This window comes from Cuculus canorus, chromosome 23, assembly GCF_017976375.1.
Source record: "Cuculus canorus isolate bCucCan1 chromosome 23, bCucCan1.pri, whole genome shotgun sequence".
Lineage (NCBI taxonomy): Eukaryota > Metazoa > Chordata > Aves > Cuculiformes > Cuculidae > Cuculus > Cuculus canorus.
Genome location: NC_071423.1, coordinates 4,452,737 through 4,465,994, shown reverse-complemented (window position 1 = coordinate 4,465,994; position 13,258 = coordinate 4,452,737).

Here is a 13,258-nt window from a genome sequence, read left to right as displayed (position 1 = left end):
GACATCCGCTCCCCGGCTGGCCTGGGTGATGGCCATCACCGGCAGCGCTCTCCTGCCCAAAGCCATCCTGGCTTCTCCTCCTGCAAACCCCACATCCATCATAGAAAGCAAAAAGCCACACGATGGCCGTGCCACAGGGAGCATCTCTGGATGGAGATGGACCTTCTTTGGAGTAGGGGTTATCCGTGTTCAAATGTTCCACCAAAGCCGCCTGCTCCTAACGTGAATAATAACAAGAAATGAGGGTTTTTTTGCCGCAGTGGTGGGCAAAAAGAAAAAATCCGATTAACTTTCCCACTCCTTTTCTTTCTTTGCCTGCATCTCAGAGTGAGAAATACAATTGATTACAGTCCTATAAAATTAGTACCACGGCTCAGGCTTTAAGTGGTCAATTATGATCAGCAGCGGAATGCTAGGATCGCTCGTTAGCTCACAGCGCTTTGTTTCCATCTATGCTTCCCTGCGGGGCCAGCTCCGAACGGCGTGGGCTGTGGAGGGAGCGCCCAGGAGGTGCTGGCGACGCTGGGGGCTCCACACGCTGTGGCAGAGCCCCTCGGCCCCTTTCCTACCCCCGGCGCCCTCCGCTTTTTGCTTTATATTTTGTGGCTGCTCCCGCTTTAGTCTTGTTGGGCTGTGGGAAATCTCCCTTGGGGTGTCCAAGCTGCTCCACTCCACGGAGGGGACGGAGCAGCTTTCTGGGCTCAGCCTGGCTGCGCATCAGGCACGCGCTTGGGATTGCAAGGGAAACGCAGCAGGAAAACGGGGCAGGAGGGGGCTGCTGGGCTGGGCCAGCTCACGTGAACACAGGCCAATTAAGTTCTGCCCTGAATTTGTGCCAAACTCAATGGGTTCCAGCAGGTTCGTTTCTACCGGGGACTTTAGGGAATGAAATATGCCTGGATTGAAAGAAGAGAAAATATTCCCACCAAACTATTCAGGGCTTTACCCCCCTGCCGCTCTGCTTTCATGCCCATCGCTTCGCCTGCGAGCTGGTTCCCATGAAAGGCTCCCTCGGAGATGCTCCTCTGCGCCCGCAGCTCACTCTCCGCTCACCCCTTGCGAATGGAATAGTCTTTCGGAACAATGCAAAGCTAAAAGCTCCATTTTTTTTTCCAGTGCGATCTCGCTCCTGTTAGTAAAAGCAGAATTAGGAAAGGTTATATCCTTAAGGAAAATGGTTCCGTTCCCTGCGCTAACAAAAGTGAGTCACGTTTGATGAGGCTGTTGTTTGACGAGCCCTGGCTGTCAGTCAGACCCGGAGCGCGTCACGCACGGCAAACGCACGACCTGCCACCCTGCGCCGATGCCACCCCTTGTTTGTGGGAATCCGCCACCCTTCTGGCTTCCATCCCTGCTCGAAAAATAAATAAATAAATAAAGCATCCCGGTTCTGAAGGGCACATCTTAAAGATTGCAGAGAGACGTTTAGTTATGTAGAAATAAAATATGAATTTTAATGCGAGGCATTAACATGAGCTCTTTTAGGAATAACTACAGGACTTTATGATGAACGTATTAGAGCACTGCTTCCGCACAGGTGCCTGCCAGTCTTCATAAATCAGCTCCAACAAGTTAATTCTTCATAAAGGAGGATGAATTTGAATCCCAGGGATGGATGAATGGGTGCATCATAAAAGAAGCAGCGTAACTTAGAGCACTCAGGTCCCAGCAGGCGGGAAGAGAGGGGCAGCGTTGGGCAGTGCAGAGGCAAATGAGAGTTTTAGGGGACGTTCTTTAAAGCCCAGCAAAAAGCAGTCGCTCGCAAGGACACCCTTCTCCTGGTGCTCATATTGCAATGGTTTCCAGAGGTGCCTGGGCTGGCTCGATGCCTTTAGAGGTGTCAGGGATGCTTCGTGTCCCAGGAGGACAGCCTCGAGAGGCAGCACTTTACTTACAATCTGAATGTTTGTGTCAGTTCAGAGCATGGGCATGGACTGATGCCACTCTGCATGCCCTCTCCTGTTGGTTTTCATCGCTGCAATCTTCCCGGGGAGGAGAGCGCAGGGGATGCTTCACGAGCCAACCCCGTTTAAATGCCAGCTGGGATGTTTCCCCTCACACAGAGCCTGTCGCTGAGCCAAGCTGCCTTTTATTTGTTGTTGATTTTATTGATGTTATTGACTTTTTCATGGGGCACTTTGGGGACGTTCGCGTGATAGCGTGTGCAGGCACTACAAATTGCTCAGTGTTTAACTCGTGCTCGGCACCGGCGAGAGAAAGACACAATTTTATTAAGAATCTGTTGTAGCGGTTGCTTTTGTTTTTATGATAAAATATATAATGCAGTCGCCGCCGCTGCCTTCCCACTGTGGCTACCAGCTACGGCAAAATAATGATGTGCCATATAATCGCTTCTGAGATGGTAACAGCACACAGAGTCCTTGCGAAGAGCCTCTCGTGTTGGAAAATGGCATCGCAAGAGACAGGGACCAGATGAGGGAGCTCAGCACGGTGCGATCGGGTAAAGGGAGTGGGGCTGCTGTTCTGTGGTTATTCCCAAAGCCAAATTTCTGCAAAAGAGGCTTGAACCTCACAAAAATTCATAATTGAGAGGGCTGTCATTGCAGAATGGTAATTACAAGGGGTGAAAAAAGTCAGATGCTCCTGAAGACTTTGGGGTCTGCAAGTAGAGTCGGTGAGCCAAGAGCGCGGTCTCTGCAGCCGCTCTCCTCCTCGGCTCCACTGATGCCGGACAAGCCATGCCGGAGCAGCGACATCTGGCCACCAGAAAGATGATGGAGAACAGGGAAGGATTCACTTGGAGCAGAGAGGGAATAAGATGCAGATCACCGGTTGCAACCTCTCCCCAAGGCATTTCTTCAGGTCCTTGTTGTCCCTGCCCTCTGCAGCTCCGCCACCCGCCTCCTCCGCACAGCCGGCAGCGTAGCAATAAGTGTTTTGACCAGAGATTTTATAGATTGAACTCTGGAAATGTGATGTTAACACAGCAACACACACAAACACCATGAATATTTCACCATGTGGGTGAGGACAAGGAGAACACTCTTACACTCTTTCTTTTCCCCCTGTAAATAAAACAGGATCGCTTGTTTTCTATTCCAAGACTCACTGCCTGCCTGAGACAGTAATATTTTAAAGTTGATTGGATCTTAAAATGTAAGAGGTCCCCAGTGGCCCGACTTTAGCTGGCATTATCAGCTCAGCCATTGTCTTACAGAGCAATCTCCTCTCGAACCACCCTGTGCTCCCTCATCCTTTAAAAACGCGCAGCCCGGGAGCGGCTGGGTCCTCGCAGGCTAAGGCTGGACGGTGATGGGGAGGAATGAAGATGAATATCTTCATGCTTCTGACCTTGGCAGCAGCCAGCCTTGTCCTTGGGACTGGGAGCACCTCCGAAGGGTTCTGTTTGCTTTTCTTTATCCACCAGGGGCGGGTTGACAGTACCATCCTTCAAGGTGAAAAATACTTTGAAGGGAAAGAGCTGGAGGAGTGTGACGGAGGGGGGAAGTCCATGAGCAGACGTGGGGCAGGCTGGGGCGTTAAAAGCACTCGGTACGCAGAGGATGTTGGCAGCCCGCTGTTATCCTTGCAGAGACGCGTGTTGTGGGGAAGCACCAGAATGAAGGTGTATCGCCCAGCGAGGACCATGAGGTCCTACAACATCGGCAGTGTCCTACACATGCTAAGCAGAAGACTGTCCTTCCTGCAGTCTCTACATGGCTTGTGGCACCGTGCGAGACACTGGTCTTGCTGTCACGATAGATTAAAACCTGGTTGTGATGTCAGGAGGATGAAGGAGAGGGCTCAGAGCAGGACCTGCTGTGGTGCTTGGCTCAAGAAAGATGTTTTCAGGCAGGGCAATGGCTTTATAAGAGAGATCTTGGCTTGTTCCTTCCCTTGATTAAGTGGGGTTTGCCCCGTGGAATTGTAAGGACAGTTTCCTGAAGGCAGAGAAAAACAAGTCTGGGCTTATCCGAGTCTCTGTGCTGAAAAATGACTTGGAAAAGGAAAGGAAATGGGCAGGGTATGTGGCGAGGGTCGGCTAAGGTAGAGCTCGCCTTCTCCACAGCCCCCAGAGGAGAAGGAGTCTGCCGACGGCAGAGAGAGGAAAAGGCACAATCATACCTAGTGGTTAGAAATGGGAGTTGGACAAATTCAGGCAAGAAATATGGGACAAATTCTTAGCGGCAGGGTCATAAAACACGAGCAGGGTTTACCTAGGGACGGCAGCGCAGCTTCTTGAAGTCTCTAAATCAACACCAGATATCCTCGCCGCCTCCAGGCGCAGAGCTGTGCTGAAGGCTGCTTTCTTCTGTGCTAAGTTAACTCTGCTCTTAATTAGGCTTTTAAAAAAAAAATAAATAAATAAACAAGACATGTTAAATCCTAACAGTTGATTGGCCTTTGCAGTGAATTTTCCCTTTGATTTTCACCTGAGCTCCATGAAACTAGGACTGTGTTTCTGCAGGTTTTATTACCGGCTTTAAATAATTCTTCCAAAATACCCTCTCGTACGAAATGAGACCAGTACTTATGTGCCTGTGGTATCCAGGAGACTGGCAGAAATTGTGCTCGGCGTGATTATCCCAAGCAGTTGTCATGTTATTCTCCCGGCTAATGGTATATAATTATGTATTAAGGCTCTCTCCAGGTAGAGCATCGCGGGGCAATTAGAGCACACAGCAAAGGACATGACGAAGACCCCGGGCCAAGAGACTCTGTCCCTCTGGAAAGCGAAATAATTGTCCCAAAACATATTGTTTGTATTTTCGCTGCCTGAAATTAAAGCGGGTCCATTAGAGAGAGGTGTTTTTCTAGAAAAACCTTGTCTGAACTTATCTGCAAGCTCCTCTGCCGGCTCCAACTCTGCCATCGCCGTGGCGAGATGAGTGGAGGAGACCACGTTGAGAGGGAAAAATCTCAGCTGTGTTTGCATCATTGTGCAGGGAACCTCAAGCGGGTTGAGCCCCGTGTCAGCCCCACTTTGCCGATGGGTAACGGGGCCATGTGGGACGTTGGTGCAGCCAGGCAGGGCAGGGCAGCATCCTTCCTCCTCTGTGCCGCTATCAAACCCATGGACTGTGAAGCCATTCGTGAGGGAAATACGTTCCCCTCAGCTTTTCCACTGATAACCGTTTGTTCCGAGAGGTGGTTTGATGAGTCCTGGTTTGTCTACTCATATTATTGATGATTAAATACGTACTCGGACCTTTCAAAAGCCGCATGAGGTGTTTGACTGGGTGGGTTCTTGTGAGTCTGAGGTGCAAATAGGTTTAGATGTGAAGCGCGTTTCCTCAGAGGTTGTGGCTGCAGAGCTGAAGCTTTGGCTTCTCAGCAGGTACCTTCCACCTGGGCATCTTATCCAGGTGTTTAAATTCCCGTTGGATGCTGTCAATGCCACGCTTCTAGGGAAGGCTGGGAATGCTGGAGGTGTCCTCTCACTGCGAGCGTGGTGGTGGCTTTGGGATGGCAGGAGCAGAGAGGAGCAGTAGTGCCGGGGTTCCCTGTGGTACCACCAGTGCCTGGGCAGACAATCCTCTGCAGGGTCTCACAGACTGAATCTATCATCCAGTCTTGGATGTGGGCTGGAGGGGCTGGGGAAGAAGGCAGAAAGGAAAGCACCAAACATCTGGTGTGGACCACTCAGGAATCAAAGCAGAGAGATTCTCGCTTTCTCCGCTGCCGTGTGCCACGGTCCCAGGCACGAGCAGACACCTACACGGCATCAGGATGCAGCCAGGGCTTCTTTCTTTTGCCAACAAGGAATAAAACATCATTCCTGCAGGAAATTCTCATTCTGTTTGGAAACAATGGCGTTATACCTGGAAAGATAATATGTACCTCTAGTACCTCCCTTTGACCACCTCACTCTCTGTGCCTTCTTAAAACACCCCAAGGGAAAGCTGTGGGCTCTGAGTGGTGTTCCCATCCCGACTTCCTTTCCGTGCTCCCTAAAAAGAGATGCTTTCCTTCCCTCTCCCTCCACTCTCCGCTGTGCAGCTCTGTGTATTTGGGAGACACCACAAGACCAACTGCAGCAACAGCAGCGATGCCGACGGCGCCTGCGGAGAGCGGCTTCAGTGGGGCTGGGGCTGTGTTCAGTAGCAATTGGAGTACCCAGACTGGTGTGGAGAGAACGCAGGGGTGTTTGCAGGTAGGGATGCAGGAGGAATCTTGCAGCCTGGGCATCTCCCTGGGGAAAAAGGCAGCTCCTGCCCCAGGTGTGAGCGAGAAGATGAGAGGCAGCAGAAGGATGCGACAGGTTGGAGAACTCGGGGATGAGTGGATGTGAATGGCTGGAGTCAACAGCAGGCGAAGCCAGGGAGTCTTCCACCATCTGGGCCTGCCATGGGTATCAATGCAGATGTTTCCCCTCAAAAAAAAGGGCTTGGGACCCACCTGGCAAATGAGCCGGTGTCTGGGAACCCCTCTGCAAGGAGCACGGGCACAGCTTGGCCGGTCCAGAGCTCCTGGAAGGGATTTGTGTGCGAGGAGTTCTCAGCCCTAGGAGCCGCCACGCATGGAGCGCACACCTCCCCGTGCACTTCAGAGAGCGCTTAATTGGGCCCACAGCAATCACAGCCCATTGTTTCCCCAACAAACAATGTCAGCACGAAGTTGCGACTCGCCACGAGCCATCCCCAAAGGGAGCTCCTGTCTGGCTTGCACGGCACGGATTAAACCCAGCAATCAAAGCCTTCATCATGCGATTCTTCTCCCCCGAGCTGCCAGGAGGCTGGCAGGCAGCTCCCTCACATCCCAGCGCGGGCAGGCTTTGCTTCTGTGACAGTGCTGGGAACCGAAAACCTTTTTTCCCCATCATTGTCAGAAGGAGTTTTATTCCGACTGAAGGGAACAATGTGAACGGGCACCGCAGAGCGCTGGCTGGCAATGAAAAGTTCCGCTGAACCGACAGAGGTTCGCTTCAAAGGGGCCTATGAAGAGATTCCACTTTAATTATGGAGAGGAAAATGCCGTGTAACCTAACTAATGGACACACACACAAGCCTACAGGTACGCACACATCCCCTAACACACGCGGAGCGGGGGAGCACAGCAGAGAAATAGCAGCATCCCGGCGGTGCCGCGGTCCAGGCAGCTCGCGGGCGGCTGCGCTGAAGTCACGTTGCAGCCACAGGGAAACACAACAGAGGTTTATTTTTATCTTGGCTTTCTAGAGGGGAAAAAAGAAGGAATATCTTGCAGTGGAAGAATCAGATGAGGACTCTGGAGATCTCTGCTAGGTTCTTGGCTCCGCCACAAATTCCCCAGGTGACTTTAAGCAGGTCACTCATCTCTCTGCGCTTCATTTCCTTTCTGCAAAGTTTGGAGAGCGCGATCCTCCCTCTGGTCTGCTCTGCCTGGGGCGGGAGCACACGCTTATTCTATGTTATTCCACGCTGCGCATGGAGTTGGCAGAGGGCAGGAGGAGAACAGTGGTCAGGGAAGGCAGAGATTGCAGGGCAGCTCCTCCGGTTGCGCCGTCCCACAGGCTGCACGCTTATTTCAAGGTTACAGGGAGGAAAGGTTTTCTTTTTAACTCAGTAAAACATTCCATGAGATTAAAGCAGATGTAGGATGCAGGTACTTCTCGCAGCCTGGTTGGTGCAGACAATCCCTTTTGTTGTTCCCTCGCCTTTATCTACTGGTCTGTCTGTTCGCTCTGCAAACATTGGCTTTAGAGGAGAGTCTTATCCGTGTCGAACACCGCCTCAGCATGGGATGCTGTTAGAAGTGCTGGGTGAGGTTTTATCCCAAGATGCGCTGTTGCCAACCTCCAAGAAGGGACTACGTCCCTCGGGTGGGGGCACCGCAGCCCCCAGGGTGCTCAGAAGCAGCAGAGATTCATGCCCTCAGCCCAGGATCTTTGGAGAGAACCTCTGCAATGGGTAAACAAAATCTTACTGTGTTTTTTTAAGGAAAAGGACTAGAGGTTTTACATGGCTCCTTGAGGTTTTTTTCCAGCGGCATCGCTTTATCAATCAAATAAATCCAACTGCTGTGATAAAATGCAAGCCAAACTCTCTATGAAATGAGCAGAATAGCTTTAATTTTATCCTTTTGAGTGCGAGCTGAGATCGGGATCTGCTGTTCAAAAGCATCACTTTCCATCGCATTGCAATTGCACCTCAGGTGGGGCACAACCCCTCTTTAAGCAGTGAAGTGGCGATAGAGAGGGGCGGGGGCTCTCAGCCGCTCTCTCGGGTCTCACATCTCCCCCGCCGTGCAGACGGGGTGGGGGTCCCTGGGTCCCCGTCCCAGCCTGGGTTCTGACAGAGAGAGCCTTCCCTTTGCCTTCCCTTTGCCTTCCCTTCGCCTTCCCTTCACCTTCCCACCACGCACCAGCTGGTTGAGCCACCATCACCAGCATTTATGTCACTGCAGGGGTACCGGGCAGTGCAGGAGAGCATCCTTCATCCCAGAGGGATGGGAGGAAAGGTCTGGGAGGCTGAGGAGGCCATGTAGCTCTCTCCAGGCTTCCTGGGAAAGGAGATTTCCACAGTGAGCCACGCAAGCTTTGTCCTAGGACAGCAAGGGGTTTTCTTGTGAATATTTCTTCACTCTCATGGCCCTTTACTGTAACCTTCCCTCCGCAGAGTGCTTGGGGATAATTAGGAGCTGTAGCTAATAGTTTGCTCGTTATCACGTCTGGCTGATGATGCAGATTTATCCCCTTTCTCCACTGCTGGTGCTGGGAGCGGATCTTGCGCTGCCACCTCTCCGTCCCCGTGCCACTTGGCACTTGACTGGCAGTCGGTGCCCCATACGTAGCCCTAAGCCCACGGCTCCTCCGGCACAGCCCATAAAACATTGCTCCAGCACCCAGCAATTTACGGCCATTTGGTTCTCATCCATCACTCCGGAGCTGGTGAGGAGAGGCAGCCTGGCCTGCCGTGAGCGCAGGGTCCCTTACGCCAGCAGGAGCCTCCGTCGCCACCGCTTGGGATGCTCTTCCGCACCACAGCCCACGTTTTGCACTTTGCCTTTCTTTTCCCTCTGCCCAGGCTATTCCGCTCTCTCCTCCACCACCCTGGGAAGGGTGAGGGTTTTCCGTCCTCGCCAATCCGGGCGGCTGAAGCGGCACACAAATTTCTGACAAGTTGTGTTTTATCGAGTGTGCACAGGATAATTTTGCACGTCCTTGTTTTGTCATTTAGGGCACTTAAAGTGTCATGGAGATTTCACTACCCTAAAAGCTTATCTGTCAGCATCAGTGAGTTATTCCAGTAAAAGGGTATCATCAACAGCAGCAGGAGGAGAAAAAAGAAGATAAGTCTGAAGGTTTTCTATTCCGGGCTGCCTGTAGCCAACCTTGAATGTGTACGTCTGCACCCCACGGCCCCGCAGAATCCCCACCATCCCCTGCATCCACGCAGCATCCCTGCCACCCCCCCTCACCCCTGCAGCATCCCCACCATCCTCTGCATCCCCACCATCCTCCACATCCCCACAGCATTCCCATCACCCCCTGCATCCCTGGAGCATCCCTGCTGTCCCCTGCATCCCTGGAGCATCCCCGCTGTCCCCTGCATCCCCACAGCATCCCTGCTATCCCCTGCATCCCAGCAGCATCCCTGCTATCTCCTGCATCCCTGCAGCATCCCCACTGTCCCCTGCATCCCCACAGCATCCCTGCTATCCCCTACATCCCCACCATCCCCTGCATCCCCACAGCATCCCTGCTATCCCCTCATCCCTGCAGCATTCCTGCTGAATCGAAGCAGCCACGCAGCCTAAATGGACTGTGGGGGTTCAGATTAGGGGGTTGCCGTTTCCTCACCTGCCTTCCGAAGTTTTGTGTCTGCCTGTGTTGGGGGTTGTAGATGTGCAGAAGCCCTTTTGGAGAGCTGTGGATGAGGTAGGGGCTCGGGAGAAGAGGGGGGAAAGGCCACAGGGATTTCTCTGGGAAAAGTAGGATTAGAGTGGGCCACTCCAAAGCCAAGCAAAATGAGGGATTCAGGGTTCTAGTCCCTCTTCCTTTGCTTCAGCGTAACACGAGCTGGCGTTTCCCTGATTCCCGTGGTTCGCACCCAAGCTGTGCAGCGTGGAAGGATGAACGGAGAGGACAGAGAAAAGCTGGTTCCGTGTGGGTGGATGGATAACTCCATGCTCTCTCTGCCGTTGTGGGAAGCTCGACCAACGCATGTTGGCAAAGGAGCTTCCACATGGAAAAGCCTCCAGCCTGGTGGAGCCTGGAGCTGCAGGGAAGCTTGTTGTTAAGAGCCAACAAAAAACAAACTTGCCTTGTGCAGTAAATGGGTTTTAATGCACTGTTAACTGTCTTTATGCAGCTTTCTGTCCAAGGAGAGGGGGATTTAGCTTTGCATTAAATGGCTTCATTCTGGTACATGAGCACCTCACCGTATTTCATTGACTCTGGAAACCCAGTGGCAGCCTGGATCATAAAAAAAAGAGTTGTATAAACATGCATAAAATATTTGTTCCAAGCACAGAAGCAAATAAAAGAGTTGGAGAGATGGATTGGGAGCCTAAGGGCATGTCGAGCAAGGGGAATTGGGGGGGGGGAATCGCACAAGTGCTGGTTGGAACTTGTAGTCAGAGTGAAATGTTTCCACTTTCTCCATCGGATCAGGGCTCCTGGGGTTCTCCCTTGGTGTGAGGTCTTTGGCCACTCAGCTGAGAGCGATCTGCGTCCTTTCGCAGCTGCAACAGCTCTGAAAGGCGACGTGAGGCTCTGAGCTTTGCACATGCCTTGCAGAGGGGGGGATGGCATCCTCGTGGGGTGCACCCAGGCTGCCGCTGCCCAGGGACGCGCTGCAAGGGCTGCTCCTGCAGCTTCCCTGAGTGGAGAAGCTGCACGGAAGGAGCTGGAGAGCAGCCAGGAGGCATGGAAAGGGCTGGAGAGCAGCCAGGAGGCAAGGAAAGACCTTGTCTGGCTGTCAGCCTGCTGAACTCGGCTGACAGAGCCTCTGTCACTGCTCTGTTTCGTTATGGAGAAAGCCAGGGAGGGAAATCATGGAATCAGGGAATGGTTTGGGTTGGAAGGGACCTCAAAGCCCATCCAGTTCCACCTCCTGCCATGGGCAGGGACACCTCCCACTGGATCAGGGGCTCCGAGCCCCATCCAACCTGGCCTGGAACCCCTCCAGGGATGGGGCAGCCACCACCGCTCTGGGCACAGCCCATCCCAGCGTGTGCTGATTTGGTGAGACGGGTGACGGTGCCGTGTGGGATTTTTAAGTGGGATCACTGCAGCTCCGAGCTGTGCTGGAAACCTCCTGGAGGATCGGAAGCGAGTCGACAACTGTTCTAGTTTGTGGGGAGGGTTTTTTTTTTGGCAGATATAAATAATTAGAGCTCGATAGAGCGTGGGGAAAAATGTTGACTTAGCACTGGAAGAAGGAAGCAGAAAATATTTCCAAACAAAATGGGTTATGTAGGGGTAAACACCCTCCTCCACCGGGGCTGAGGGTGCTGGGAACAGCACGGCACGAGGGGCTGCCTGCAGTTTGTCCATGGCGAGGAGCGCCTGGGGTCCTGCCGCTGCTTTGGGGGCACCAGGGTCCTTTTCTTTGCTTGGATAATGCTTCTGCCGTGTCTTTCAGTGCTGCCAAGGGTGGGTGTTCCCAACCGGAGCAATTGCACATTCAGGGCAAGAGTGGCTTCCAAACCTGGTCGGAATGAGTGATGTGTTTTTTTTAACTTGCTTTAGAACTGTACCAGTAATCCGTGGTCACATTATTAATTTAGTATTAAAGGACTAGAGGCCTCTCAGCAAATTCCTATTTCAAATAAATAATTACTGGAGCCAAGATAATTTATTAAATTAAATTGAAAAACCCAACACACTCTATATTTGCCTTCCAGTGATTATTTTTTTTTTTTTAACTACCATGTCCAAAAATACCATGAGTTTGACATCGCCGTACCCAGCGGCTGCAGAAGGGCTGGAATGCCGAGGTGGCAGCAGAGTTCTGGCAGGACGCAGAGCCCACGGCCTCAGTACCGCGTTGCTGAGCGAGGTCCCAGTTCTGCTTTTCACGTCTCCAGGCAAGGAGACAAGACGGACTGTTCCGGATTTGAAGTCCTTATCGGTCTCTGCAACCCGGGTACCTTGGCAGAAAGCAAAGGGATGCACAGCGCGTGATGTTGTTTGCATCCCATTTGCCTTTTGAAGAGAGGAGAGCGGAGATGAAAAGGAGGAAGGTCGGTTTGATCAAGCTTCTCTGCGAAGCTTCTCTGGGCTTCATCCTCTGCGTACAGCACGACTGAGCAGGAGGGCCGAGACCACGTGTGGTCTTATCCAAACTCATCTCACACTTTTTCTTACGCCAGAATAATCGAACATTAACACAGATGCTGGGATGGATGCGCAGGGCAGGACAGCCTGGAAGGCTTTCCTCTAGCAAAGTCTGGTTGTACCTCATTTGTTGGTCATTTCCGAGCGAGGCCGTTGCAATCCATTGGTAATTCTTCATAAAACTTTTTGATTAAATAAATAATGAGGCTGCAAGCGCCAAATGTTATTTTACTGTTCAAAACCCCTGCAAGCATCAGTGTGATATTGATGGAGCTTTCAGAGCCGCTCACACGGCAATAAACTTGTGCCAATACCCCTGGGCAAGGGAAGGGTGCAGAGCTGGGGGTATCCGCATCCTTCCCACATCTTTTCCCCCTCCCCGGCTTCTGCACAACTTGTGTGGGAAAGAGCTTCCTTTGGTGGGTTTTATCTGCGCTTTGCCAAGATGCGTGACAAATTTGTACTAAATCAGAACCTCAAACGATGCCAGCGCATAAAAACAGGAAAGCTATTGCATAATATAGGAAAATGAGATAAAAAAATCCTTCATACAGCACAGTTACTTCAGAAGCAAGAACAAACAATATTTAAAAATGTATAAACACAGATGGTGTGTTTTCCTTAAAAAAAATGTTTTGAGAAAAATAAAAGCCTCTTAAAAAGGAATAAAATATGAAAAGGAGAAATGGGTCAGAGAGGAGAAGTCAAAGGAAGTGTGGAAAGCGAACAAAATGGAAATCAAAGATCAAGCGGGTTCTGCCGCACATGGCCGTGGTCTGGGTCTAAGCAGCTCCATCTGCCAGGCGGTCCTGAACTGCACGGCCTCAGGTCCAATCCGGCACTGCCCGGGGTCCCAGCGGGACCTTAGGGGGTGCACCTTGGGCATCTCTGTGGCAAAAGGTCCCTCGCAGCATCTCGGGGTGAGGAGAGCCAGAGGCTGCCAGGCTGAAAGGCAGAGCAGAGAGGAGCTGCTGCTTGGGACAGCCCTGCCAGCTGGGGTTCCAGCCCGCCTGCGGGTACCAGCGCACAGCACGT